Raw genomic sequence first — 25515 nt, forward strand, 5'->3', positions numbered from 1 at the left:
GCTCCAACCCCCACTTCTCCTCCTCCGCCTCCTCTTCCACTTCCACCTCTAAATTATCCACATGCAGCACCAGTCAGCCATCAGTCAGTAGCTGGAAGCAGTGTAGAACTGCAGTGTGGAAGCATCAACAGGACGTACTGAAGCTTTTATGCTTAGGGGACAAAGAGCACACTGCCGCAGAGCTGTGGCAGGGGATAAGGGACAAGACTGAGCTGTGGCTCTCGCCACTCAACCTACAACCAGGCATGGTTGTGTCTGATAATGGCTGTAACTTAGTGGTGGCTTTGGAGCTCAGCAAGCTCAGACACATCCCATGCCTAGCCCACGTCTTAAACTTAGTGGTTTAGCAGTTTCTCTACTCCACCAGAGGAAAGCGGCTGAACAGAAAGGCACTTTAAATGTGTATTTTATGGTGTATTGAATACACTGTATTCCCATGCACCCCTTCCACCACAAAAAAGGGTATATGTTTGAATCTTTCTTTTCTCATCCTTCTCCTCCTCCTCTTCCAACATATCAACATGCTGATTGGTCACATATAATGCCCTCGCATATATTCTCTTTGCATATAATGTTTTACAGGGTCAGATCAGCTGCAGCCCCTCGCATATAATTTTTTAGAGGGTCAGCTCACCAGCAGGCCCTCACCTACAATGTTTTACAGGGTCAGCTCACCAGGAGACCCTCGCATATAATGTTTTACAGGGTCAGCTCACCAGGAGACCCTCGCATATAATGTTTTACAGGGTCAGCTCACCAGCAGGCCTGCACCTAAAATCTTTTGCAGGGTCAGCTCACCAGCAGGCCTGCACCTAAAATCTTTTACAGGGTCAGCTCACCTGCAGACCCTCTCATATAATGTTTTTACAGGGTCAGCTCACCGGCAGGCTCTCGCATATAATCTTTTAGAGGGTCACATCACCAGCAGGCCCTCACCTACAATCTTTTACAGGGTCAGCTCACCTGTAGTCTCTCACCCAATTATACCTACTAGGTATTTTGCGTGCATGCTGCCTTGCATGGAAGTGGTAAAGTGGTAGCCGTAGCTGTTTCTCAGGCTCCCTCTCCGGAATCAAACCCTGATTCCCAGTAACCCATGGTCACCGTGGTTCATGCTGAAAATAACATTGAAAGTTGATAGGGCAGACGTCCGAATGGATCATTGCCGTCACGGGGACGTGCGATCGGGCGCAGGTTACCTAGAGTCACCAAAGCGGCAGCAGGCCCTCTCCCATAATGTTTTAGATGGTCAGATCAGCAGGCCCTTGCTCCAAATGTTTTTGAGGGTTACCAGCAGGCCATCTAATATAATTTTTCAAAGCTGTGCATGATGTCCTCCTTTCTGGGTAACAAAGGGTGTATCGTAGGGCCGGTTCCTTGTAATTTTTGGCAGCCCTTTCACTTAGTACATAGGCTTAAGAGTGTAGGAGTCCCACTACATGAACAATTGTACCACAATGTGAATGAGGCCCTCTTTTATGTGATATACAGGGTGTATCGGAGTGCCTCTTCCTTCTAATTTTTGGCAGCACTTGCACTTTATATACAAGTAAATATACAGGAAACAATTTTTCCTCTAAAATCGATTTTATCTTCGGTTTTGTCCGTATTATTGTCAGTCTGTAAAAGTGGCGTACTACCCGGACATCGTTCCCAGCAGCGACCTGGGAGTCCAAGATGCATCCAGACATCCTCCCCATGCTGTTCCCGAATCATTTCGGTGGTGTTTCCATCAATTTCTGACCTTTTCCTATGAACCAGGCACTCTCCCCTCTTCAGAGCAGGGGGTGCCTGGTTTAATGTTCGGGTTCTACCATTGACTTCCATTATACTCGGGTGCTCGGTAGCGCACCCGAGCATCCTGATGTGTTCCGCCTGAGCTCCCGGGCACCTGAGCACTATGTTTCTCGATCAACACTATCGGAGAGCTCTATAATAAATGATGTTAGACATTATTCTGTGTCACAAATGTAGAAAAATGGCATGTGACATTTTGTAAATTTGTTGCAGAAAAACCCATGACAGACGCTCAAAAAAATAAAAGAGCAAAAAGCTGCATGTTAACACATTTGTTGGCTTAGTGTACCCCCATGCACCAAATGCATTGCATTTAAGCCATTTGCCTACTAAGCCATACCCCTTTCTGATAAGCTACCCCTTGACGAAAGAGTCACAAAAAGTGTCTAACTCACATAAAATGTGGTGCAAGGCATGTATTCCAGTTGTTTTACTGCAAATTGCACCAGAATTCAAGCACATCTTGATTTGTATTTCTTCCCCAATGAGTTCTGTTTGGTGTTATTGGTGTCTTTGGTGCAGCTGATCTAGTAGAGTGCTGTGGATTCTGTTAGAAATGTCTGTGTTTACAGAACGCATTAGAGTAGCATTAGAGCTATGCAACCAACCAATGGATTATGCAGTCTTGTGCCATATACCACAGAGGCAAGTGATCAGCTCCAGTGGTAATGTGTCATATACAGCAGACTGTAAACACAGACCAGAAGTGAGGACTGGAGCAGAACCATTGGAAATAGAAGGCTAGTAACTGGTGAGTATACAACCTCCTTCGCAGGAGGACTGGAGAGTGCCTACTGCCATCATGCATAGTACAGAGACACACAGGACCAACACCAGCTGTCATGGTTTGGACCACCATTAGTTACCAGGCCTATTACTATCTGGCATTCATGGAGGAAACATTCACCAGCCTTTGGTATGTCCAGGACATTGTGGAACCAGCCCTACTACCTTTTTTTACTCAGGTAATGTGGTGTATCAACAAGATTACAGTCGATCACACACTGTTTGCACTACACAACATGCTCTTCAGGGTCTCCAACAGCTCATTTGCCCAGCTCAATTGACAGATCTCTCCCCTATCAAGAATGTCTGGGATTGGATGGAGTGACGGGCCTCCAATGCACAGCAGTCAACAACCACCTTGGTTGAACTAAAGGTCCAAGTTGAAAGAGCTGTATGACTGTTACCATAACAGAACGGCAGCTTGTGTCACATCAAGAGGAGATGTCACCCAGTATTACTTTAATGTGACACCGCCTCAACATATACCCAAAATACAGAGTGCATCACCTTGGTTGCTGTGATCATTGACAAGCACCACTGGTCAATCACGTTAAGTTTTCTAGGTGTTCTTTTTTCATTTTACGGTAGTGTACATTAGAAAGTTGAAGAACTTTTCATGATATCATAATTGAGATTTATTAACATAAAATACAACTCCATAGTTAACAACATTGCTGTTGGTAAATTAGAGGCAGGTAGGCCCTGACTGGGAATGCCCTACCCACATAAGACTGACCATTTATGGGTGGGACTTAAATAAGCCCCACATATTTTCTGCCTGGGACAGCCTGGATTTGCCAGGGCTGTCACTGCAAATATTGGACTGTTGACAATTACCATATTTTTCAGACTATAAGACACACTTTCCCCTCTCAAAAGTGAGGGGAAAATGTCAGTGCGTTTTATAGTCAATGCTAATGACAGCTTCCATTATGGAAGTGGTCATTAATATGCAGGAGGTGGGAAGCGGTGAGGGAAGTGCTATGTGGGCTATATTCACCCTCCCTGGTCGTCTTCCGGGCCCCGCTCTGCACTGTGTCCTGACTGCGTACAGCATCATGATGTAGCGCATGTAGGAGTGCATTATGACCTATCGCTTTCCGATGTCAGGTCACAGTGCAGCACAGGCCAGAAGAAGACCACAGAGTGGTGAGTCCTACATCTGCAGAGTGGCAGCACACAAATAGAGTCTGATCTGAGACTGATGATGGTCTGATATGAGGTTGATGGAGGACAAATCTGAGGCAGATGGAGGTTGGGTGATCTTATCTAAGTCTGATGGAGCTTGGGGGTCCGATGAGGGTCTGATCGGAGGTCTGATGGAGTTGGGGGTCTAATTTGGGGGTCTGATCTGAGGTATGATTGATGAAGCACAGGGGTTTGTTTGGGGGTCTAATGAGGATTGGGGGTCTGATCTGAGGTCTGATGAAAATGTTTTTTTCTTATTTTGCTCCTCTTTATCCTAGTTATGACCTACACTCTCAAAAACATGGTACATAACTCTTTGGAAAAGGACATGCCAATGTGAAATAATATATAGAACCTAAAATAATGTTGACTGCATTCAGTACACAGAAAAAAATGTAATACCGAAGTCATAGAATTTCCCTCGATATTAGGGACACATGGAGATGATACAACAAGCATTCCACTCATGTACTGACCTGCAGGTCCAACCTTTATTTACAAGGTTCACAAGATAGGTCAACATATAAAATAAACAAACAGAAGGCTGTATATGCCCAGTATATGTGCTGTCACATTGAGTAATGTTACCATAGCAACACACAACAAGATTGACTCAGATCAACAGTAACCTCATAGATATCACGGCAGTGAATGCGTAAACTGTAACAGACCATATGAGGAAGGGTCTGAGGGCTTGAAGGAGATGTGAACATCTCCATGTCATGTTTTCATTTACCACCATTTATCGCCCATAACATTGTATCCTTATGTTAACGCAGTCTATTCAGTGACATGAACACCTACACAAGAACATATAGAAAAGGATCCACCTTTTGACTATTAGATGCATGGAGCTTCCCCAAACCATGGTAAATTTAGGAGGGTCTAGGCTGATTGAACAGGCCTAAATTTTTAGCTCTGTAATATAAGATTACAAATTGACACATAACTAAAATGCATTAATATTAAAGTAATTGATCATTAGGTGAAACTTATATACAATTTATTTCCCATTGCGTATATACAGCCAACATATTCCATAGCCATATACCAAAAATGTCACCATTCAAAATCTATATATCTAGACCCACTCAAGACCTATCAGTAGGTCTGTGGGAGAAACATATAAACTCCATGTAGATGTGGCAACTCTAACTATTACTAATATCTTGTGGACCCCAAACTCCTGTAGGTTGACCACTGACCAGTAATCAGACAAGAGGACCTTAATTCGGATATAGCCTGTGCTTCATTGTAAGACCTCGGAAGCCCCATTTTGTGGGTTCTGCTATAGATTTGTGCTGAAATGTAAATAGTATGCTCCTCCTGAATAACTGGCTGTGAGGGACACACTATTCAACATACATCTTCTTGCACGCTTGTTCCCCTAGTTTAGAGGGATCTACCAGCTTACTGTTCAAAGGTAGAGGGGATCAAAGCTTCTTGTATCTACATACATTGCAGCTACTTCTCATCGAAAGTACTTGAGTGGCTTTAAATTCCAGGTAAACATGAGGAGCGAGGCGTTTTCTGAAGTCACATGCCCTGTCACACCTTTCGTATGCACCTCTTTACGAGGAATTCCTCTCTGGAGCACTTCTGGTTGAAGATTTACAGACTCAGTGATATGTGAGCATAAACTTACATAACCGGCTGACAGGACTGACTGAAGAAGCCAGTTTTCAATGTCATTCTCTACATTGCAATGATATGAATCACTCCCTGTGGCTATTGAGTACTATTCTTACCTGTAGATAACACACCACTGACATATGCAAACTTCTTCACATACATTTGCAATTTCTCTCAGTAGAGTGCTGATTTAGTGATGCCTGAAAGTAATCTTGAGGCAAAATCATTATAGCCTCTTTCACACAACAGTTTTTTTTTCCGTTTACGGGCCGTTTTGTGAATTCCGTAACCATTCATTTCAATGTTTCCGCAAAAAAAATAGAATGTACTCAGGATGCATTCCGTTTTTCGTATTTCCATTTTTACGTTCCGTTGAAGGATAGAACATGTCCTATTATTGCCTGAAAATCACGTTCCGTGGCTCCATTCAAGTCAATGGGTCCGAAATGCATCCGTATGTCTTCCGTATCCGTTCCGTTTTTGCGGAACCATCTATTGAAAATGTAATGCCTAGCCCAATTTTTCCTATGTAATTACTATATACTGTATATGCCATACGGAAAAACGGAAACAGAAACACAACGGAAACAAATAACAGAACAACAGATCCAAAAAAAACGGACCGCAAAACACCGAAAAAGCCATACGGCCGTGTGAAAGAGGCCTAAAGGGTATCTATTACCCAACAAAGTGGCATGTCCCTAATAAAGTCAGTGTAAGCACCAAAAGTAGACAGTCAGCAATTGTAGGGCTGTTATATTTATTGCCAGTACACTAAAGCTGTAATATAATATAAAAAATACCAACATGTCAACTAGTAGATGAGCAATGTAAGTCCAAACAGCAGAATCCTGTACTGTACCCATTTCACCTATTACATCATAAAATAAATGAACTTATTCATAAAGCATAAAGCCGATAGCAACCAATCAGATTCCATCTTTCATTTTCTAAAGTAGCTCTGAAAAATGAAAGGTGGAATCTGATTGGTTGTTATGGACAACTAAGCCAGCTTTCCTTTACACCAGTTTTGATAAATGTCCCCTATTAACTTTACCCCGGGTGCTGCTTGTTTTATCCCTTTTTCTTGACTCCTAGTGCTCTTTAGGGTTCGTTCTGGTGAGGGATCAGGTATCCTTGCCTTTCAAAAAGTCTGCTAGATGGTACAACAGACCCATATGGGGTGCGCCTCATTCCCATTTGCTGGGTCACTGGCTGGCGACATGCCTTACGCCCCACCTGACAAATTGCATACCACATTCCTGCAAAGCGGTACAATTATTTTTAAAAAAACACCCGACCTTAAAACTAAACACTTAGTAGGGACTGGACCTAACCAGCTTATATACTGTATGCAAACCAGAGCCTTAGCAGGGGAAATGGCATCGACCATTTAGTCTCTACGATAATAATGGATGACTGAACAGCTTTCTTTCCAAGCCATTGTCCTAAGGCATTGGATAGAATCAGATTACAGTCCTGAGTCCTGATTTCACAAAGGAAGGTTAGTATGGCAGGCCCAAGATGAGGAGTAGCCGGTGTAGGCAACTGTATAGGGCGGCAATGAAAAATGGGGCTCAATATATAGTTCAAAGAAGGAAGACAGTAAATAGTGTATCAGGCATTGTGTTCTGTGTGGCTGATCATGCTGGATGATACAGTATGTGCAAACATTACATGTACCTACATAAGATCCATAAAAAGTGCATGTTTCTGGTGGAATCAGGGCTGATAGCTGTCAGCGACACCATTGTGGATTGGACAGTTCACATTGAACTTTTAACCCCACTGCTGCCATCGACTGTCTGGTTTTATTTCCTCAATCTCTCTTCTATAAGAGCAAATTGCTTATATGCAGTAGGGAGCCCCACTACAAGGATAACCAGAGGATACCCGGCAACACAAAGGAATTTGTCCAGACAAGTACTGCATAAATGAAGCACAAATCAGACATCTACACGTGACAGTTGCGTCCAGGTTGAAAACCGTCCTACAAAAGTATAAAAAATGCATTGGACTTAGGTGTGCGTCAGGATAAACACATCAAAAGCGTCATCTGAGTATTGAAGAAAATCTCTGCGTATACTTCATGTGCCATACAACATAGTCTCCTCCGCAGAGTGAAAAGTAGATAACCATGGATGATATCACATAAATCAAGTGGAAAGTTATTGTATAGAAACCAGAAAAGGACAAGGCGGATACATCATACATATCACATAAAAGTCATTTGTCACAGATTAGTTTTGCAGGAAGTTCCTTTCATCAGTGCCAAGCACTGATTGACTTATACTGTACACAGCGCTCCCTCGTTATTGAAAGGGATGTCCCATTAAAACATATTCTACAGTTTACAAACCAGCACCTGGATCTCAATACTGATGTAACTGCATGGAATTAAAAACAATGAAATCTATCTGTAGCGCCACCTGCTGTTTCCTTGTGTACCTCACTGAGAAGGACATACATGTTGCGTTCCTTCCTTTGCAGCAGACAGGACACGCCCCCTAAGCTGCCAGTTTGACATCTAGCAGAGCAACCAATAGGGAGATAGCTGGATCCAGGTGAGGTACAGGGCTGGTTCTAGCCTGGTTAGCAAGAAGTTGTCATGTACTAGATGATGTCTGATTTTTTTACATTGATCATGGAATAACCCTTTAAGAAGATGTTCTTCATCAGCTATATTTGTATCATACAGTACTGTGCCTTCAGCTGATGATGATGATGATGTTTTTTTATGAAAAGGATGAGGGTGCCTCAGTCCAATCAATGGTGGAAAGTTAGTTCACCCTTACAATTCAAAAAGAAAGATGCAGGTTGTAAGGAATAATGTCCCCCTGCAAAAAAGAATATTAGAAGTGGAGTTCTCCAACCTATATTCCATCTGTGACTACTAATATTCATTACCATGGGGGAGTTATAATTCCATATATCAGGCATGCTCAACCTGTGCCCCCCCAGCTGTTGCAAAACTACAACTCCCATCATTCCCGGACAGCCTACAGCTATCAGCCTACAGAAAAGCATGGTGGGAGTAGCAGTTTTATAACAGCTGGAGGGCCACAGGTTGAGCATGCCTGCCATATATCATATAGATCTAAATCAATAGCATACTCCTTTACTCCAGTTCCTAATCCACAATACTTCTCTATGTTCTTCTACCAAATCACAAGTAGGGGAGCAATAGTCCTCCATCTCAGACAATGCCAGCGGGTACATGCAACTTATCGCTTTATAACTCCAGCCATCATCACAATAGGAAGCGTATACATCAGAACATTTCTACCAAATCACAAGTAGGGGAGCAATAGTCCTCCATCTCAGACAATGCCAGCGGGTACATGCAACTTATCGCTTTATAACTCCAGCCATCATCACAATAGGAAGCGTATACATCAGAACATTTCTACCAAATCACAAGTAGGGGAGCAATAGTCCTCCATCTCAGACAATGCCAGCGGGTACATGCAACTTATCGCTTTATAACTCCAGACATCCCCACAATAGGAAGCGTATACATCAAAACATTACTACCAAATCACAAGTAGGGGAGCAATAGTCCTCCATCTCAGACAATGCCAGCGGGTACATGCAACTTATCGCTTTATAACTCCAGCCATCATCACAATAGGAAGCGTATACATCAAAACATTTCAAGACTTCCCTGTCCTGACAAAGCTTTTGAAATAATATTACCAGAAAGACAATCTGGTCCCTGGTCAATGTATTCTGGTATTTTGAGACAATATGAATCCCACATGAACACCTTTTCTATTCTAATGAAGCAAATAAATAAATAAACAAATAATGACATAAATAAATAAATAATGACATAAATAAATAAACAAATGCAAATAAACACAATATATGGTAAATAACTTCAAAATATTAACAAGTCGTGAATGGAAAGCTACCCCTGAGCTCCTGCTGGGAAGCGCGCACATGTAAAAGTTTGCAGAAGGTGTTTAAATATGTATAGGGCTAAATGGTGCCGGACAGCGTCTGCATTTCTAATGGGATAGACCTACCTACCATGATGGAATTTAGTCATTGGGATGGATCATCAGTGAGTAAGTGTAGGAGTGAGCGCTGTTAAATATAGAAGCCATTACTGCATCCTATGTGCTGTGCAGAACTAGTAAGACTTGTATAGGCGTACTAGTTGTCGCCCCTGATGATTTGTCTATAGAAGTCTGGCGCACAATTACTGGAGCAGAGACCCTAAGGATGTGGCTGACAGCTCCAATGTGTGACTTACTTTCTCGTCAGACCCCACACAAGGCTTAAACAAGCAGAACAAAGCAATTTGTTCAGTACAATTCCCTGATTGCCAAAGTGTGCTTGAGCCCATCAAATGGGGAAGCGAGCAGTATTTACTCTGAGAGAGCACGTCTCGTGGTCAATGCCTTGTTTGAAAGGACTGCGGTTTTTTTATCCGGGATCTCTGCAGCCAGCTCACATGCTGCAGTACAGACACAAACATGATCACGCCGCACATGACAGCACAGGAGGATCAGGTTACTGGCACTGCAGATCATGCCAATGACAACAGCTCCGGTGCCATCCACCTGCCTGATGATCATCATTATCCACAGCACTGGTGACCCTGCGTCACCCCACGCAGGCACCTGCCACCTAATCCCCTGTGTAGCACACAGGCCCGGAGCACACCTGAACGGAGAATGAGGGGTCATCCTTCTGCACGGCGAGAACTCCGCATCTGTTCCGACAAGTCAAACGCTGAGGGAAGGAGAGACGAGGTTAGGGGAACATCTGCATTGGCGGTGACAAGCTACCTTTCTGTGGGTGTCAGCTCGCTTCCTTCTCCTTTAAATGCTCTTTCTGCTGATGTGCTGGAAAGCGCTTCCCCGTTCCTAGTTGATCATAGTAAGAATCCTCATGCCAGGGCACTCCATGCCAAGTCCTCCCAGCCTGGTAAGACAGAATAGTTGTGAAGTGGATTGGTAGCCTCTCAGGCAGCTGATTGTGAAGGGGAAGAAGAAGAGAGGAGGGGGAGGAGCAGAAGGGAGGGCTCAGTCACTCAGATTAGGAACAAGTCAGTGTGTACAGAGTGTGGATCCAGCACTGCCACCTCATAAGAAAAGCAGCTCAACCTCTCGTCTTCTCTCTCCTCCCTTAGCTCTTACGTTGGATTGGCGTCCAGCCTTCTTCCCTCACAGCTTTATTGAACGGACACTGAGAGGAATGCAGCTGGGATCATGGAAAATACTCGCATGCTTCTGGTCAACCACCGCAGGCTACCTGCACACGATGCGGAATGCACGCAGCTTTTCTACGCGGATTCTCATGCGGAAAAAAACGCAGCGTAATACAGCACCAGCAAAGGGAATGAGATGAGAGAAATCCCATGCACGCTTTGCTTTTTTTTTATTCCGTGCAGAACTTGACCTGTTGTGCAGATTTTGGGAATGGTTTGTGCACCTTCTAGAGAGCGGTTTGGCCCATAGAGTTCTACGGGGTTGTTATCATAAGCAGAGATCGGCATCAAAATGTGCAGAAAAAAAACCCGGAAAAAACACACCACAATAAATAGCGTGGATTTATGTGTGTTTTTTGTGAAGTTACTGGGCGGATTTTTTGTGGATTTACCCTAAGGCTACTTTCACACTCGCGTTTTGTGCTGATCCGCACGAATAATGCAAATGCTTGTATCCATTAATAACAGATCCGTTTGCATTATTTATTTAAAAAAAAGTCTAAGTCAAAACGGATCCGTCTGAGACTTACATTGAAAGTCAATGGGGGACGGATCCGTTTTCAATTGCACCATATTGTGTCAGTGAAAAACAGATCCGTCCCCATTGACTTACATTGTAAGTCAGGACGGATCCGTTTGGCTGCGCATAGTCAGGCGGACGCCAAAACGCTGCAAGCTGCGTTTTAGTGACCATCTAAAAAACGTAACTGAGACCAAATGCAGCCAAACTGATGCATTCTGAACTGATCCTTATCCATTCAGACTGCATTGGGGCTGAACTGATCTGTTTTGGGCCGCTTGTAAGATCCCTGAAACGGATCTCAAAAACGCCAGTGTGAAAGTAGCCTAAGACTACCTGCAGACGAGTGCGGTTGAACATATATACAGTAAGGTCTGCATGAAGTTTTTGCATCATAACCGCACCAAAATCCGCAATTTCTAATAGCGTTTTTTTGGTGCGGATTAGATACAAATCCGCAGCAAAAACAGCAAACATAATTGACATGCTGCAGATTTGGAAACCCGCAAGGCAGGTGAATTTCCATATGGAAAAAATCTGCAAAGTGTACACGAGATTTGCGTAATCTCATACACTGTGCTGCTACTGTATTACGCTGGAGTTTTACCGCACGGGAATTCAATGAAAAAACTGCACGTGTTCCTCAATGTGTGTCGGTGCCTTTAGGTCACCTGCACATGTTGTGGATTATTAAGGACGTAATACACTTTGGGGCACATTTATTAAGACCGGTGGTTTAGACGCCGGTATTAATAAGCCCCATAGCTGACGGAGGATCCGTAGAAGTTATGAAGAGACGCCGGCCATAACCATTTTCTAGGCCTAAAACAGGTGTAGAAAATGGTAGATGAGACCCATTTTAGACCTGGCGTGAGCGGGGAAAAGTCGCAGATAGCCATCTGTGCCCTAAATGCGCCTAATATAGGTATATTTCAGTATAATGAATGACCCCTTTGTTTTTTTCTTCTATGCGATAATTGACCTGTTGTGCATATTTTAAAATCAGCAGCATGTCAATGGTTTGTGCGATTCCGCACCTGTACCGTAAGCAGCACGACGATAGATAGTGCAGAGTTATGTGCGTTTTTTGTGCGGTTTTGTTGCAGATTTTTTGCATACAAGTCTGCACTGTGTGCAGGTGCCTTAGGCTACGTGCACATGAACGTTGCTTGTTTCCGTGTCCTTTCAGTTTTTTTTGCGGATAGGATGCGGACCCATTCATTTCAATGGGTCCACAAAAAACATGGACAGCACACCGCGTGCTGTCCGCATCAGAAGGTCCGTTCCGTTGCCCTGCAAAAAAAATAGTGCATGTCCTATTTTTTTCTAGTTTGCGGACAAGGATGGGCATTATTACAATGGATCCGCAAAAAAAAAACGGATTCCATACGGAACGTCATCCTTTTTTTTGCCGATCTGCAATTTGCAGACCGCAAATCACATACAGTCATGTGCATGTAGCCTTAAGACGGATTCTTATGCGGAAAAAACACAGCGTAAGGGTCCATTCACACATCCGTATGTGTTTTGCTCTAAACACGGACACCGGCAATGTGCATTCCGCATTTTGCGGACCGCACATCACTGGCACTATAATAGAATATGCCTAATCTTTTCCGCAATTGTGGAGAAGAATAGGACATGTTCTATTTCTTTCAGGAACGGAAATGCGGACTCGGAAGTGCAGGTCTGCATTTCCGGATCCGGGCCGCACATCGTGCGGTCCTATAGAAACAAATAGGTCCGCAATTCCATTCCGCAAAATTCAGAACAGAATTGCGGATGTGTGAATGGACCCTAAGTGCTCGTTCACACGACCATGCAGTTTTTTTGCGGTCCGCACATTGCGGATCCGCAAAACATGGATGGTGCCCGTGTGCCTTATGCAGAACAGAACAGGAGGCCTATTAAAGAAATGCCTATTCTTGTCCGCAAAACTTATAATTTTTGCGGGGCCACGGAACAGAGCATCGGATTCGGACAGCACACAGAGTGCTGTCTGCATCTTTTGCGGACCCATTGAAATGAATTGTTTCGCATGCGGAACTCAGAAAACGGCCCGTATACTGAACGCTAAATACGTTAGTGTGAACGAGCCCTAGGGGTATGACCATGCGGTGTGGTCGTGATGCGGATAGGAACCGTAGCATCTCATTTCCCAAGTCAATGGGTTAATAGCGATTTCAAAGCTGTGATGACTGCACCTGATTTACCGCACGTAAAACGTCCTGCAGCTGGCGGCTGATGACCGCATGGGATATTCACTTGAGCAGTCACTTGCGGAACATGTTAATCAGAATGCTAAAGAACCATGAAAATTCACAACAGTTTAAACAACAGGACACAAACAATTGCGGCCGAAAAACGCATCATGACCGCAACATAACGGCATTGTGTGGTCATCCCCTAATACAGTACCAGCAAAGTGTATGGTATTAGACAAATCTCACATAAACGTTGCTTTTTCATTCTTTGCAGAAACTAACTTGCTGTGTGGATTTTGAAATCTGTGGCATGTTAATTGTGCGAATTTCACCTTTTTCAATGCAAGGGTGAGATCAGCGACAAAACTGCCTCAAATCCGGAAAATACACAGAAATCACCACAGTGGAAAATCTGCAAGACAACCGCATCTGTGTGCAGGTAGCCTTAGACAGCTATTGGCGTGCCGGAGACACTGCAGCCACATCTGTGTGCAGGTAGCCTTAGACAGCTATTGGCGTGCCGGAGACACTGCAGCCGCATCTGTGTGCAGGTAACCTTAGACAGCTATTGGCGTGCCGGAGACACTGCTGCCACATCTGTGTGCAGGTAGCCTTAGACAGCTATTGGCGTGCCGGAGACACTGCTGCCACATCTGTGTGCAGGTAGCCTTAGACAGCTATTGGCGTGCCGGAGACACTGCTGCCACATCTGTGTGCAGGTAGCCTTAGACAGCTATTGGCGTGCCGGAGACACTGCTGCCACATCTGTGTGCAGGTAGCCTTAGACAGCTATTGGCGTGCCGGAGACACTGCTGCCACATCTGTGTGCAGGTAGCCTTAGACAGCTATTGGTGTGCCGGAGACACTGCTGCCACATCTGTGTGCAGGTAGCCTTAGACAGCTATTGGTGTGCCGGAGACACTGCAGCCACATCTGTGTGCAGGTAGCCTTAGACAGCTATTGGCGTGCCGGAGACACTGCTGCCACATCTGTGTGCAGGTAGCCTTAGACAGCTATTGGTGTGCCGGAGACACTGCTGCCACATCTGTGTGCAGGTAGCCTTAGACAGCTATTGGCGTGCCGGAGACACTGCAGCCGCATCTGTGTGCAGGTAGCCTTAGACAGCTATTGGCGTGCCAGAGACACTGCAACCGCATCTGTGTGCAGGTAGCCTTAGACAGCTATTGGCGTGCCGGAGACACTGCAGCCGCATCTGTGTGCAGGTAGCATTAGACAGCTATTGGCGTGCCGGAGACACTGCTGCCACATCTGTGTGCAGGTAGCCTTAGACAGCTATTGGCGTGCCGGAGACACTGCAACCGCATCTGTGTGCAGGTAGCCTTAGACAGCTATTGGCGTGCCGGAGACACTGCTGCCACATCTGTGTGCAGGTAGCCTTAGACAGCTATTGGCGTGCCGGAGACACTGCTGCCTCATCTGTGTGCAGGTAGCCTTAGACAGCTATTGGCGTGCCGGAGACACTGCAGCCGCATCTGTGTGCAGGTAGCCTTAGACACTGCAGCCACTGCAGCCACCTTTCTAGCAGGATCAGTGATAGATCTCCAGAAAGTATTCACGATAGCATATACTTTATGGTGTGTACATTTACAAATTACTATCTGGCATTTACATGGTTACAGGAAAGCACTTGAATATGAATTATTGATTAGAAGAGCATTTTCCCAGAAATCCAGGGTCTATAAGCAGGAAGCAGATAATCCACCGATGCATCGGAGTGCTGTAAGCTGATATATAGGGGAGTAGCCTATGTGACCATAACCATTTCTCCATATGACTGAGACCCACAAATACAACTATAGAAGTAACCAGTGATGGTCAGTTCGTAGTATTCGCCAGCGAACACATGCGGGCCGCCATCTTTAGTAAGGTAGACTCACCCGTCCAGCGATGCACAGGTAAGCCCTTACCTGTGCCGGGAGCCGGTCTGAAATCAAATGCAGTCACCGGGAGCAGACAGCCGGAGGCCTTCATCGGTGACTGCATTTGATTTCAGACCGGCTCCCGGCACAGGCATAGGTAAGGGCTTACCTGTGCATCGCCGGACGGGTGAGTCTACCTTACTAAAGATGGCAGCCTGCATGTGTTCGCTGGCGAATACTGCGAACTGACCATCACTGCAAGTAAGTATACATGCATTTAGTCACCAATATAAAAGAAATATAATCTATAGACCAGGTAAGTAAAAAAATTTTTTTATTTTTTTACTATTTAAATGCATTATGCCCAAACGTTGTTTTTTTATTAGTTTTTTTTCTTCAAAATACCCTGAATTGAAATACGACATCAGGGTCCATATTATTCTATTAAAGGGGTTGTGTCGCTTCAGCAAATGGCATTCATCATGTAGAGAAAGGTAATACAAGTCACGTACTAATGTGTTGTGATTGTCCATATTGTCTCCGTTGCTGGTTCATTTCATTTGTTCCATTGCATCATACACTGCTATTTCCAGGGGTTATGGCCATGGCTGCAGTGCATACATACTGTATTAGGGGTCTATGCATGCTGCACCTTTTCCTTTAGTGTTCAAGCATGACCACCAATGCTGAATTGTAGGGTGGTCGTAACCATGGAAACGAGCAGTGTATAATGTGATGGAAAGATGAATCAGGCCAGCAAAGGACGCAATATGGACAGTCTTGTATTAACTTTCTCTACATCAGGAATCAGCAGCCTTTGGCACTCCAGCTGCTGTGAAACTACAAATCCCAGCATGCACACTTTCTTGGCTGTTCTTGTAAAGCCCACCGAAGTGAAAGGAGGATTCTGGAAGTTGTAGTTTTAGAATGGCTGGAGCGCCAGAGGTTGCTGATCCCTACTCTACATGATAAATGGCATTTGCCGAAAGTGAGACAACCCGTTTAAAGTATCAGGAATTAGTGTCTCGGTTGAAGGGTATTTATATGGTAAGCGGCCATTTATACTCTGCTTTATATTGACAACAGTGTATGAAGCTTGGATGGTGTTCTACTTGGACAGTCTTAGCACTGAAAGAGTTAAATGCTTGTAAAAGAATTAGTGAAGAGCAGCACTTATCTAAGTGCTGCGAAAGGGTTTCCATGCCGGTGTCCTCAATGTTGGATTTCCGTCCAAGCTGGTGGTGCTGCCCTATCCTAGAAAAAGGGTCTGGGGTAGAAAGAGAACAAGACATAGTTCCTTCTAAGGAGTGGATGGAGCAGAAGCTGGAAATCTCTTGAGGAAGCATCCAAATGTCTTGTGATGTGGAGAGGCAGAATGCTGAAGAACAGCAGCTGTTGCCTCAGAAGAATAAAGGACTCCTAAAAGCTGCTCTGAGAATGCAATCACACCTAGGAGAGATAATTGGCTTCCTAGAAATATAATAAATAGCTTTCATTAAAATGGCGTCAATGGCGTAACTAGTTTGTTCTGATAAAGCCGATATGCTGTTTGTCTCTACACCATGGAGATGTTTGGAGTTCTGGTTAGCACTGGTGCCTTGCAGTGCTGGGGTCTTAGGTTCGAATCCGACCAAGGACAATATCTGCATGGAGTTTGTATGTTCTCTCTGTGTTCGCTTGGGTTTCCTCCAGGTACTCCGGTTTCCTCCCACACTCCAAAGACGTACTGATATGACAGGGACCTTAGATTGTGAGCCCCATTGGGGACAGCTTGATGCTAATGTCTGTAAAGTGCTGCGGAATATAGTGGTGCTATATAAGTGCATAAAATAAATAATATGCTATGTTGGTACTCTATGTAAAGGACGTCCAGCGTTTCTGTGCATTTTCCATGTAGTGTTCTGTCATGCCTAGTTCTAGTAAAGCCGGCACGCCTCTTAGGGCTCTTTCACACTTGCGTTCTTGTCTTCCGGCATAGAGTTCCGTCGTCGGGGCTCTATGCCGGAAGAATCCTGATCAGGATTATCCTAATGCATTCTGAATGGAGTGAAATCCGTTCAGGATGTCTTCAGTTCCGGAACGGAACGTTTTTTGGCCGGAGAAAATACCGCAGCATGCTGCGCTTTTTGCTCCGGCCAAAAATCCTGAACACTTGCCGCAAGGTCGGATCCGGAATTAATGCCCATTGAAAGGCATTGATCCGGATCCGGCCTTAAGCTAAACGTCGTTTCGGCGCATTGCCGGATACGACGTTTAGCTTTTTCTCAATGGTTACCATGGCTGCCGGGACGCTAAAGTCCTGGCAGCCATGGTAAAGTGTAGTGGGGAGCGGGGGAGCAGTATACTTACCGTCCGTGCGGCTCCCGTGGCGCTCCAGAGTGACGTCAGGGCGCCCCAGGCGCATGGATGACGTGATCACATGGCACGTCATCCATGCGCATGGGGCGCTCTGACGTCATTCTGGAGCGCCCCGGGAGCCGCACGGACTGTAAGTATGCCGCTCCCCCGCTCCCCGCTCCTACTATGGCAACCAGGACTTTAACCACCTCCGGACCGCCTAACGCAGATGTGCGGTCCGGAGGTGGCAGCCCTGCGCACGACGACGCATATACGCGTCATCTCGCGAGGGCCGGGATTTCCTGTGAACGCGCGCATGCCAGCGGCGATCGCTCGCTGGCAGGCTGGAGATCCGAATTTTTTAACCCCTAACAGGTATATTAGACTCTGTTTTGATAACAGCGTCTAATATGCCTCCTACCTGGTCCTTTGGTGGTCCCTTTTGTTAGGATCGACCACCAGAGGACTCAGGTAGCTCAGTACAGTCGCAGCAAACACCACACTACACTACACCCCCCCCCCCCCGTCACTTATTAACCCCTTATAAACCCCTGATCACCCATGATAACCCCATATAAACTCCCTGATCACCCCCTGTCATTGATCACCGCCCTGTCATTGATCACCCCCCTGTCAGGCTCCGTTCAGACGTCCGTATGATTTTTACGGATCCACGGATACATGGATCGGATCCGCAAAAAGCATACGGACGTCTGAATGGAGCCTTACAGGGGGGTGATCAATGACAGGCGGGTGATCACCCATATACACTCCCTGATTACCCCCTGTCATTGATCACCCCCCTGTCATTGATCACCCCCCTGTAAGGCTCCATTCAGACGTCCGCATGATTTTTACGGATCCATGGATACATGGATCGGATCCGCAAAACACATGCGGACGTCTGAATGGAGCCTTACAGGGGGTGATCAATGACAGGCGGGTGATCACCCATATACACTCCCTGATCACCCCCCTGTCATTGATAACCCCCCTGTAAGGCTCCATTCAGACGTCCGCATGTGTTTTGTGGATCCGATCCATGTATCCATGGATCCGTAAAAATCATGCGGACGTCTGAATGGAGCCTTACAGGGGGGTGATCAATGACAGGCGGGTGATCACCCACATACACTCCCTGATCACCCCTGTCATTGATCACCCCCCTGTCATTGATCACCCCCCTGTAAGGCTCCATTCAGACGTCCGCATGATTTTTACGGATCCATGGATACATGGATCGGATCCGCAAAACACATGCGGACGTCTAAATGGAGCCTTACAGGGGGTGATCAATGACAGGCGGGTGATCACCCATATACACTCCCTGATCACCCCCTGTCATTGATCACCCCCCTGTCATTGATCACCCACCCTGTAAGGCTCCATTCAGACGTCCGCATGATTTTTGCGGATCCATGGATACATGGATCGGATCCGCAAAACACATGCGGACGTCTGAATGGAGCCTTACAGGGGGTGATCAATGACAGGCGGGTGTCATGGAACCATGAACCAGACGTACAACAAGAGATAAGTGGAAAATAAGAAGGTTTTATTGAAGAGCAAGCCGTAGCAAAGTCCGAACGGATGGCTAAACCGAAGCAGGGTCTTGCGGAGACAGAGGTCAGGAACCAGAAGGGTAGTCAGACGAAGCCAGGAACAGGAACCAACGGGGTAGTCAGACGAAGCCGGAATCAGGAACCAACGGGGTAGTCAGACGAAGCCGGAATCAGGAACCAACGGGGTAGTCAGACGAAGCCGGAATCAGGAACCAACGGGGTAGTCAGACGAGGCCAGGATCAGGAACCAGAAGCAGCAGCAGTCTTGGAAGCATGTGAACACAGGAGGACCAAGCAAGGAACTGAAGCCACAGACCTCCTATATATATGAGCTAGGCATCCAGCTCCTCCCAGTGGGAAGGAGGAGCCGCAGGGTGGGAGGCTACAAGAAAACCCAGAAACCAAGATGGCCGCCAGCACATGTCAAACGAAGGGAACAGCAAGGAGGTAAGACCATGACAGTACCTCCCCCTCAAGGGCCCCTCCTCCGCGGAGTAAGGAACGGTTTCTGAGGGAAGCGTGCGTGGAAGGCTCGGAGCAAGACAGGAGCATGGACATCTGCGGAGGGAACCCAGGAACACTCCTCTGGACCATAACCACGCCAATGGACCAAAAACTGCACCCGGCCGCGGACCAGGCGTGAGTCCAGGATATTGCTCACCTCATACTCCTCACGATTGCCCACTTGGACCGGACGAGGCCGAGGAATCGAGGAAGTGAAACGATTACACACCAGTGGCTTCAACAGGGAGACATGAAACACGTTGGAGATCCGCATGCCAGGAGGAAGCGCAAGGGCATAGGCTACCGGGTTTACCCTGCGAAGCACTCGGAAGGGACCAACAAAGCGAGGCGCCAGCTTGGGAGTGGGCACTCGAAGGTTGAGGTTGCGGGTGGACAACCATACGCGGTCTCCGACCTGGTAGGAAGGAGCGGGCGCTCGTCTGCGATCAGCCTGGAGTTTCTGGCGCTGCGCAGAGACCTCAAGGGACCTCTGGATCTGTACCCAAGAAGCACGTAGGACGGAAAGGTGATCCTCCACAGCCGGAATATCCTGGGGAGAGAATACCTCCGGTAACACGGCAGGTTGGAACCCATAATTGGCCATGAAGGGAGACGTCCCAGAGGAAGAGTTCACCGCCGTGTTCCTGGCAAACTCAGCCCAAGGCAGGAGGTCAACCCAATTGTCTTGGTGATCGGAGACATAGCAACGAAGGAATTGCTCCAAGGCCTGATTGGATCGTTCTGCGGCCCCATTGGACTGAGGGTGGTAGGCCGAGGAGAAAGAGAGATGAATCCCCAACTGGGAGCAAAAGGCGCGCCAGAACCTGGACACAAACTGACTCCCCCGATCCGACACAATCTCCTTGGGCAACCCGTGCAACCGGAAGACCTCCCTGGCAAAAATAGAGGCCAACTCTTGTGCAGAGGGTAACTTCTTGAGAGGAACACAGTGGCACATTTTGGAAAACCGATCCACAATCATGAGAATGACCGTATGGCCTCGGGATGCAGGGAGGTCCACAATGAAATCCATCCCCAGGTGTGACCATGGACGCTCCCCGGTGGCTATGGGTTGCAAAAGGCCCAACGGAAGGTGCCGAGGGGACTTACTCTGGGCACAAACGGAGCATGCCGCTACATATGCGGCGATGTCGGAACGTAGAGAAGGCCACCAGAACAGACGTGAAACCGCCCAGGACAGCTGATTCTTTCCAGGGTGCCCCGCGGCCTTGGAGTTATGGTAGGTTCGCAACAACCGAGTGCGCAACTCCTCAGGCACAAAACATCTGCCGTTGGGTCTCCCAGAGGGAGCACCAGATTGAGCCGCCAAAATCTGCTCACCCAGAGGAGAAGTCAGGCTGGTGCGAATAGCGGCCAGGATCTGATTCGGGGGTATGACCGTAGTCGGAATCGACTCCTCCCCGGACAGCTCGGAGTACTGCCGTGATAAGGCATCCGCTCTGATGTTCTTGGAGCCGGGTAGGTAGGAGACCACGTAATTAAAACGTGACAAGAACAGAGCCCATCTGGCCTGACGTGGTGTCAATCTCTTGGCCTCAGAGAGGTAGGTCAGATTCTTGTGGTCCGTCAGGATGAGAACCGGAACCACCGAGCCCTCGAGCAAGTGCCTCCATTCTTTAAGGGCCTGCACGATGGCCAATAACTCCCTGTCACCAATCTGATAGTTGCACTCCGCGGAAGACAGTTTCCGGGAGTAAAACCCACAAGGAAGCAGAGGACCCTCTGGTGTTCTACGCTGAGACAGGAGGGCGCCTACTCCCGTCTCAGACGCGTCCACCTCGAGGACAAAAGGCAACCCAGGGTTGGGATGCGACAGAATCGGAGCCGACACAAAGGCGGACTTTAGAGCCTCAAAAGCTCGGATGGCCTCGAGCGGCCAGACCTGAGGATTACTGCCCTTCCTGGTCAGATCCGTGAGAGGCTTGGCTAGCATGGAAAAGTCCCTGATGAACTTCCGATAATAATTGGCGAAGCCCAAAAAGCGCTGCAGGGCACGAAGCCCACTGGGCTGGGGCCACTGTAAGACAGCCGAAACCTTCTCAGGATCCATGAAGAACCCCTCAGCGGAAATTATGTAACCTAAGAAGGTTACCTGGGATCGGTGAAATTCGCATTTCTCAAGCTTACCGAACAGCTTGTTCTCTCGTAAGCGTTGCAACACTCGTCTGACATCCAGAATGTGGGCCTCCATGGATGCAGAATATACCAAGATGTCATCCAAATAGACCACCACACACTGCTGCAACAGGTCACGGAAAACATCGTTGATGAATTCCTGGAAGACTGCGGGCGCATTGCACAACCCAAAGGGCATAACCAAGGATTCATAATGACCGGTCCTGGTGTTAAACGCGGTCTTCCACTCATCGCCCGCCTTGATCCTTACCAGGTTATATGCCGCCCTCAGGTCGAGTTTGGTAAAGACCGTGGCCCCTTTGAGGCGATCGAACAGCTCGGAAATCAAGGGTATCGGGTAAGCGTTCTTGATCGTGATGCGATTGAGACCCCTGTAATCGATGCAAGGCCTCAACTCGCCGCCCTTCTTTTTCACAAAGAAAAATCCAGCCCCTGCCGGGGACGAGGATTTGCGAATGTGTCCGCGTGAAAGCGCCTCCCTCACGTACTCCTCCATGGCCTCATTCTCCGCTACCGACAGTGGATAGACTTTGCCACGAGGAGGAACGGCACCGGATTGTAACTCTATGGCACAATCGTATGGGCGGTGCGGAGGTAGGGCAACCGCGCGCACCTTATCGAATACATCCCGGTACTCTTCGTATTCAGGAGGCAACAGAGAGTCCGAGGAAGTACACAGCAACTTGACAGGCCCATGGATGCAACTAGCCCCACACTGCGGTGACCACGAGAGGATCTCGACCGATCTCCAATCGAAAGTCGGATTATGCTTCTGGAGCCAGGGGTACCCCAAGAGTAGTGTGGAGACGAAATAACCTGGAGACAGACCGACTCTCTGTGAACGGCACCAATGGCCATCCCCACTGGAAGGGTCTCATGAGTCACGTGTGGCGGCAGAAGGGGTCTGCCGTCTATCGCCTCAAGAGCCAGTGGGGAACCTCGAGGCTGCAGAGGAATGGAATTGGCGGCAACGAACACTCTATCAATGAACAAACCACCAGCACCAGAGTCCACCAACGCCTGGGTCGTCACCGAGCCCCCGACCCAGGAGAGGACAACCGTGATCAGTGGTTTGTCAACACGGGAAACCGGGGACGAGGAGACTCCACCCAAGATCTGCCCCCGACAGGACCTCAGGTGCGAGCGTTCTCCCGGACGGTTCGGACATGCCAACCGAAAATGCCCACCGAGACCACAGTACATGCATCGGCCCTCGCGTCTCCGGAGTACCCTCTCCCCCTCAGACAGGCGAGCAAACCCCCGCTGCATGGGTTCACCCCCAGACAAGTCATCCCCAGGAGGCGTGGGAGGAGAGGGAGGCACGGGTGGGACAGCAAACGTAGGCGCCAATCTGTTAGGAGACCTCCGCAGGCTCTCCTTAAAGGAAGGTCTCTCCCTGAGTCTGGTGTCAATCAAAATCAGGAAAGAAATAAGAGACTCGAGCTCCACTGGTAGGTCCTTAGCTGCAACCTCATCCTTCAAGGCATCCGAGAGACCATGAGAGAAAGCAGCGACCAGAGCCTCATTATTCCAGCCCACCTCTGCTGCCAGGGTACGAAACTCAATGGCGTATTCAGCTACGGATCGTGAACCCTGTCTGATGGACATAAGGAGCTTCGCAGCAGAGGCAGCACGAGCCGGCACATCGAATACCTTCCGAAGAGAAGCAACAAAACCGGAAAACTCGGCAACCACCGGATTGTTGTTCTCCCATAAAGGGCTGGCCCAGGCCAAGGCCTTGTCCGAGAGCAGCGAGATCAAGAAGCCCACCCTTGATCTCTCAGTAGGAAAGGCATGTGGCAGCAACTCGAAGTAAATGCCCACCTGGTTAAGGAAACCTCGGCACTGAGTTGGCTCTCCCCCAAAGCGCTGTGGAAGGGGGGCAGAACCGGTCATACCCTGAAACACCACAGGCGCAGCAACAGGTGTCAGGGTAGACTCTGGCGCAACAACCGGAGCGGCAGTAGGAGCGGGCCCAGGAGCGACAACCGACCCATCGGCAACGGAAGCTAAATGAGCCGTGCGTTCAAGCAGGGTTTGCAACGCCACAGCGAACCGACCCAACAGGTGATCCTGCTGATCAAGTCTGGCAACCAGCGTAGGTAGCGAGGGTGGCCCTGTACCGTCAGAATTCATGGCTTGGTCCTAATGTCATGGAACCATGAACCAGACGTACAACAAGAGATAAGTGGAAAATAAGAAGGTTTTATTGAAGAGCAAGCCGTAGCAAAGTCCGAACGGATGGCTAAACCGAAGCAGGGTCTTGCGGAGACAGAGGTCAGGAACCAGAAGGGTAGTCAGACGAAGCCAGGAACAGGAACCAACGGGGTAGTCAGACGAAGCCGGAATCAGGAACCAACGGGGTAGTCAGACGAAGCCGGAATCAGGAACCAACGGGGTAGTCAGACGAAGCCGGAATCAGGAACCAACGGGGTAGTCAGACGAGGCCAGGATCAGGAACCAGAAGCAGCAGCAGTCTTGGAAGCATGTGAACACAGGAGGACCAAGCAAGGAACTGAAGCCACAGACCTCCTATATATATGAGCTAGGCATCCAGCTCCTCCCAGTGGGAAGGAGGAGCCGCAGGGTGGGAGGCTACAAGAAAACCCAGAAACCAAGATGGCCGCCAGCACATGTCAAACGAAGGGAACAGCAAGGAGGTAAGACCATGACAGCGGGTGATCACCCATATACACTCCCTGATCACCCCCCTGTCATTGATAACCCCCCTGTAAGGCTCCATTCAGACGTCCGCATGTGTTTTGTGGATCCGATCCATGTATCCATGGATCCGTAAAAATCATGCGGACGTCTGAATGGAGCCTTACAGGGGGGTGATCAATGACAGGCGGGTGATCACCCATATACACTCCCTGATCACCCCCTGTCATTGATCACCCCCCTGTCATTGGTCACCCCCCTGTAAGGCTCCATTCAGACGTCCGCATGTGTTTTGTGGATCCGATCCATGTATCCATGGATCCGTAAAAAATCATGCGGATGTCTGAATGGAGCCTTACAGGAGGGGTGATCATTGACAGGGGGGTGATCACCCTGATCACCCTGATCACCCCCTGTCATTGATAACCCCCTGTAAGGCTCCATTCAGACGTCCGCATGTGTTTTGTGGATCCGATCCATGTATCCATGGATCCGTAAAAAATCATGCGGATGTCTGAATGTAGTGTTCTGTCATGCCTAGTTCTAGTAAAGCCGGCACGCCTCTTAGGGCTCTTTCACACTTGCGTTCTTGTCTTCCGGCATAGAGTTCCGTCGTCGGGGCTCTATGCCGGAAGAATCCTGATCAGGATTATCCTAATGCATTCTGAATGGAGTGAAATCCGTTCAGGATGTCTTCAGTTCCGGAACGGAACGTTTTTTGGCCGTAGAAAATACCGCAGCATGCTGCGCTTTTTGCTCCGGCCAAAAATCCTGAACACTTGCCGCAAGGTCGGATCCGGAATTAATGCCCATTGAAAGGCATTGATCCGGATCCGGCCTTAAGCTAAACGTCGTTTCGGCGCATTGCCGGATACGACGTTTAGCTTTTTCTCAATGGTTACCATGGCTGCCGGGACGCTAAAGTCCTGGCAGCCATGGTAAAGTGTAGTGGGGAGCGGGGGAGCAGTATACTTACCGTCCGTGCGGCTCCCGTGGCGCTCCAGAGTGACGTCAGGGCGCCACAGGCGCATGGATGACGTGATCACATGGCACGTCATCCATGCGCATG

At 47.9% G+C, this 25515-nt stretch overlaps 1 protein-coding gene across 2 annotated transcripts in view; it reads right to left on the reverse strand.

The window, feature by feature from the left end:
* CCSER1 (coiled-coil serine rich protein 1) overlaps positions 1 to 10464 on the reverse strand; it is a 1109040-nt gene extending 1098576 nt beyond the window's left edge. The window contains exon 1 of one of the 2 annotated variants that reach the window (XM_044302736.1): positions 10200 to 10464. The gene's annotated coding sequence lies outside the window, so the exon portion shown is untranslated. Of the gene's footprint in view, positions 1 to 10074; positions 10179 to 10199 lie in introns of those variants that run through there. The other variant, XM_044302745.1, reaches the window with a different exon arrangement.
* Between the last annotated feature and the right edge of the window lie 15051 nt (positions 10465 to 25515).

This window comes from Bufo gargarizans, chromosome 1 (assembly GCF_014858855.1).
Source record: "Bufo gargarizans isolate SCDJY-AF-19 chromosome 1, ASM1485885v1, whole genome shotgun sequence".
Lineage (NCBI taxonomy): Eukaryota > Metazoa > Chordata > Amphibia > Anura > Bufonidae > Bufo > Bufo gargarizans.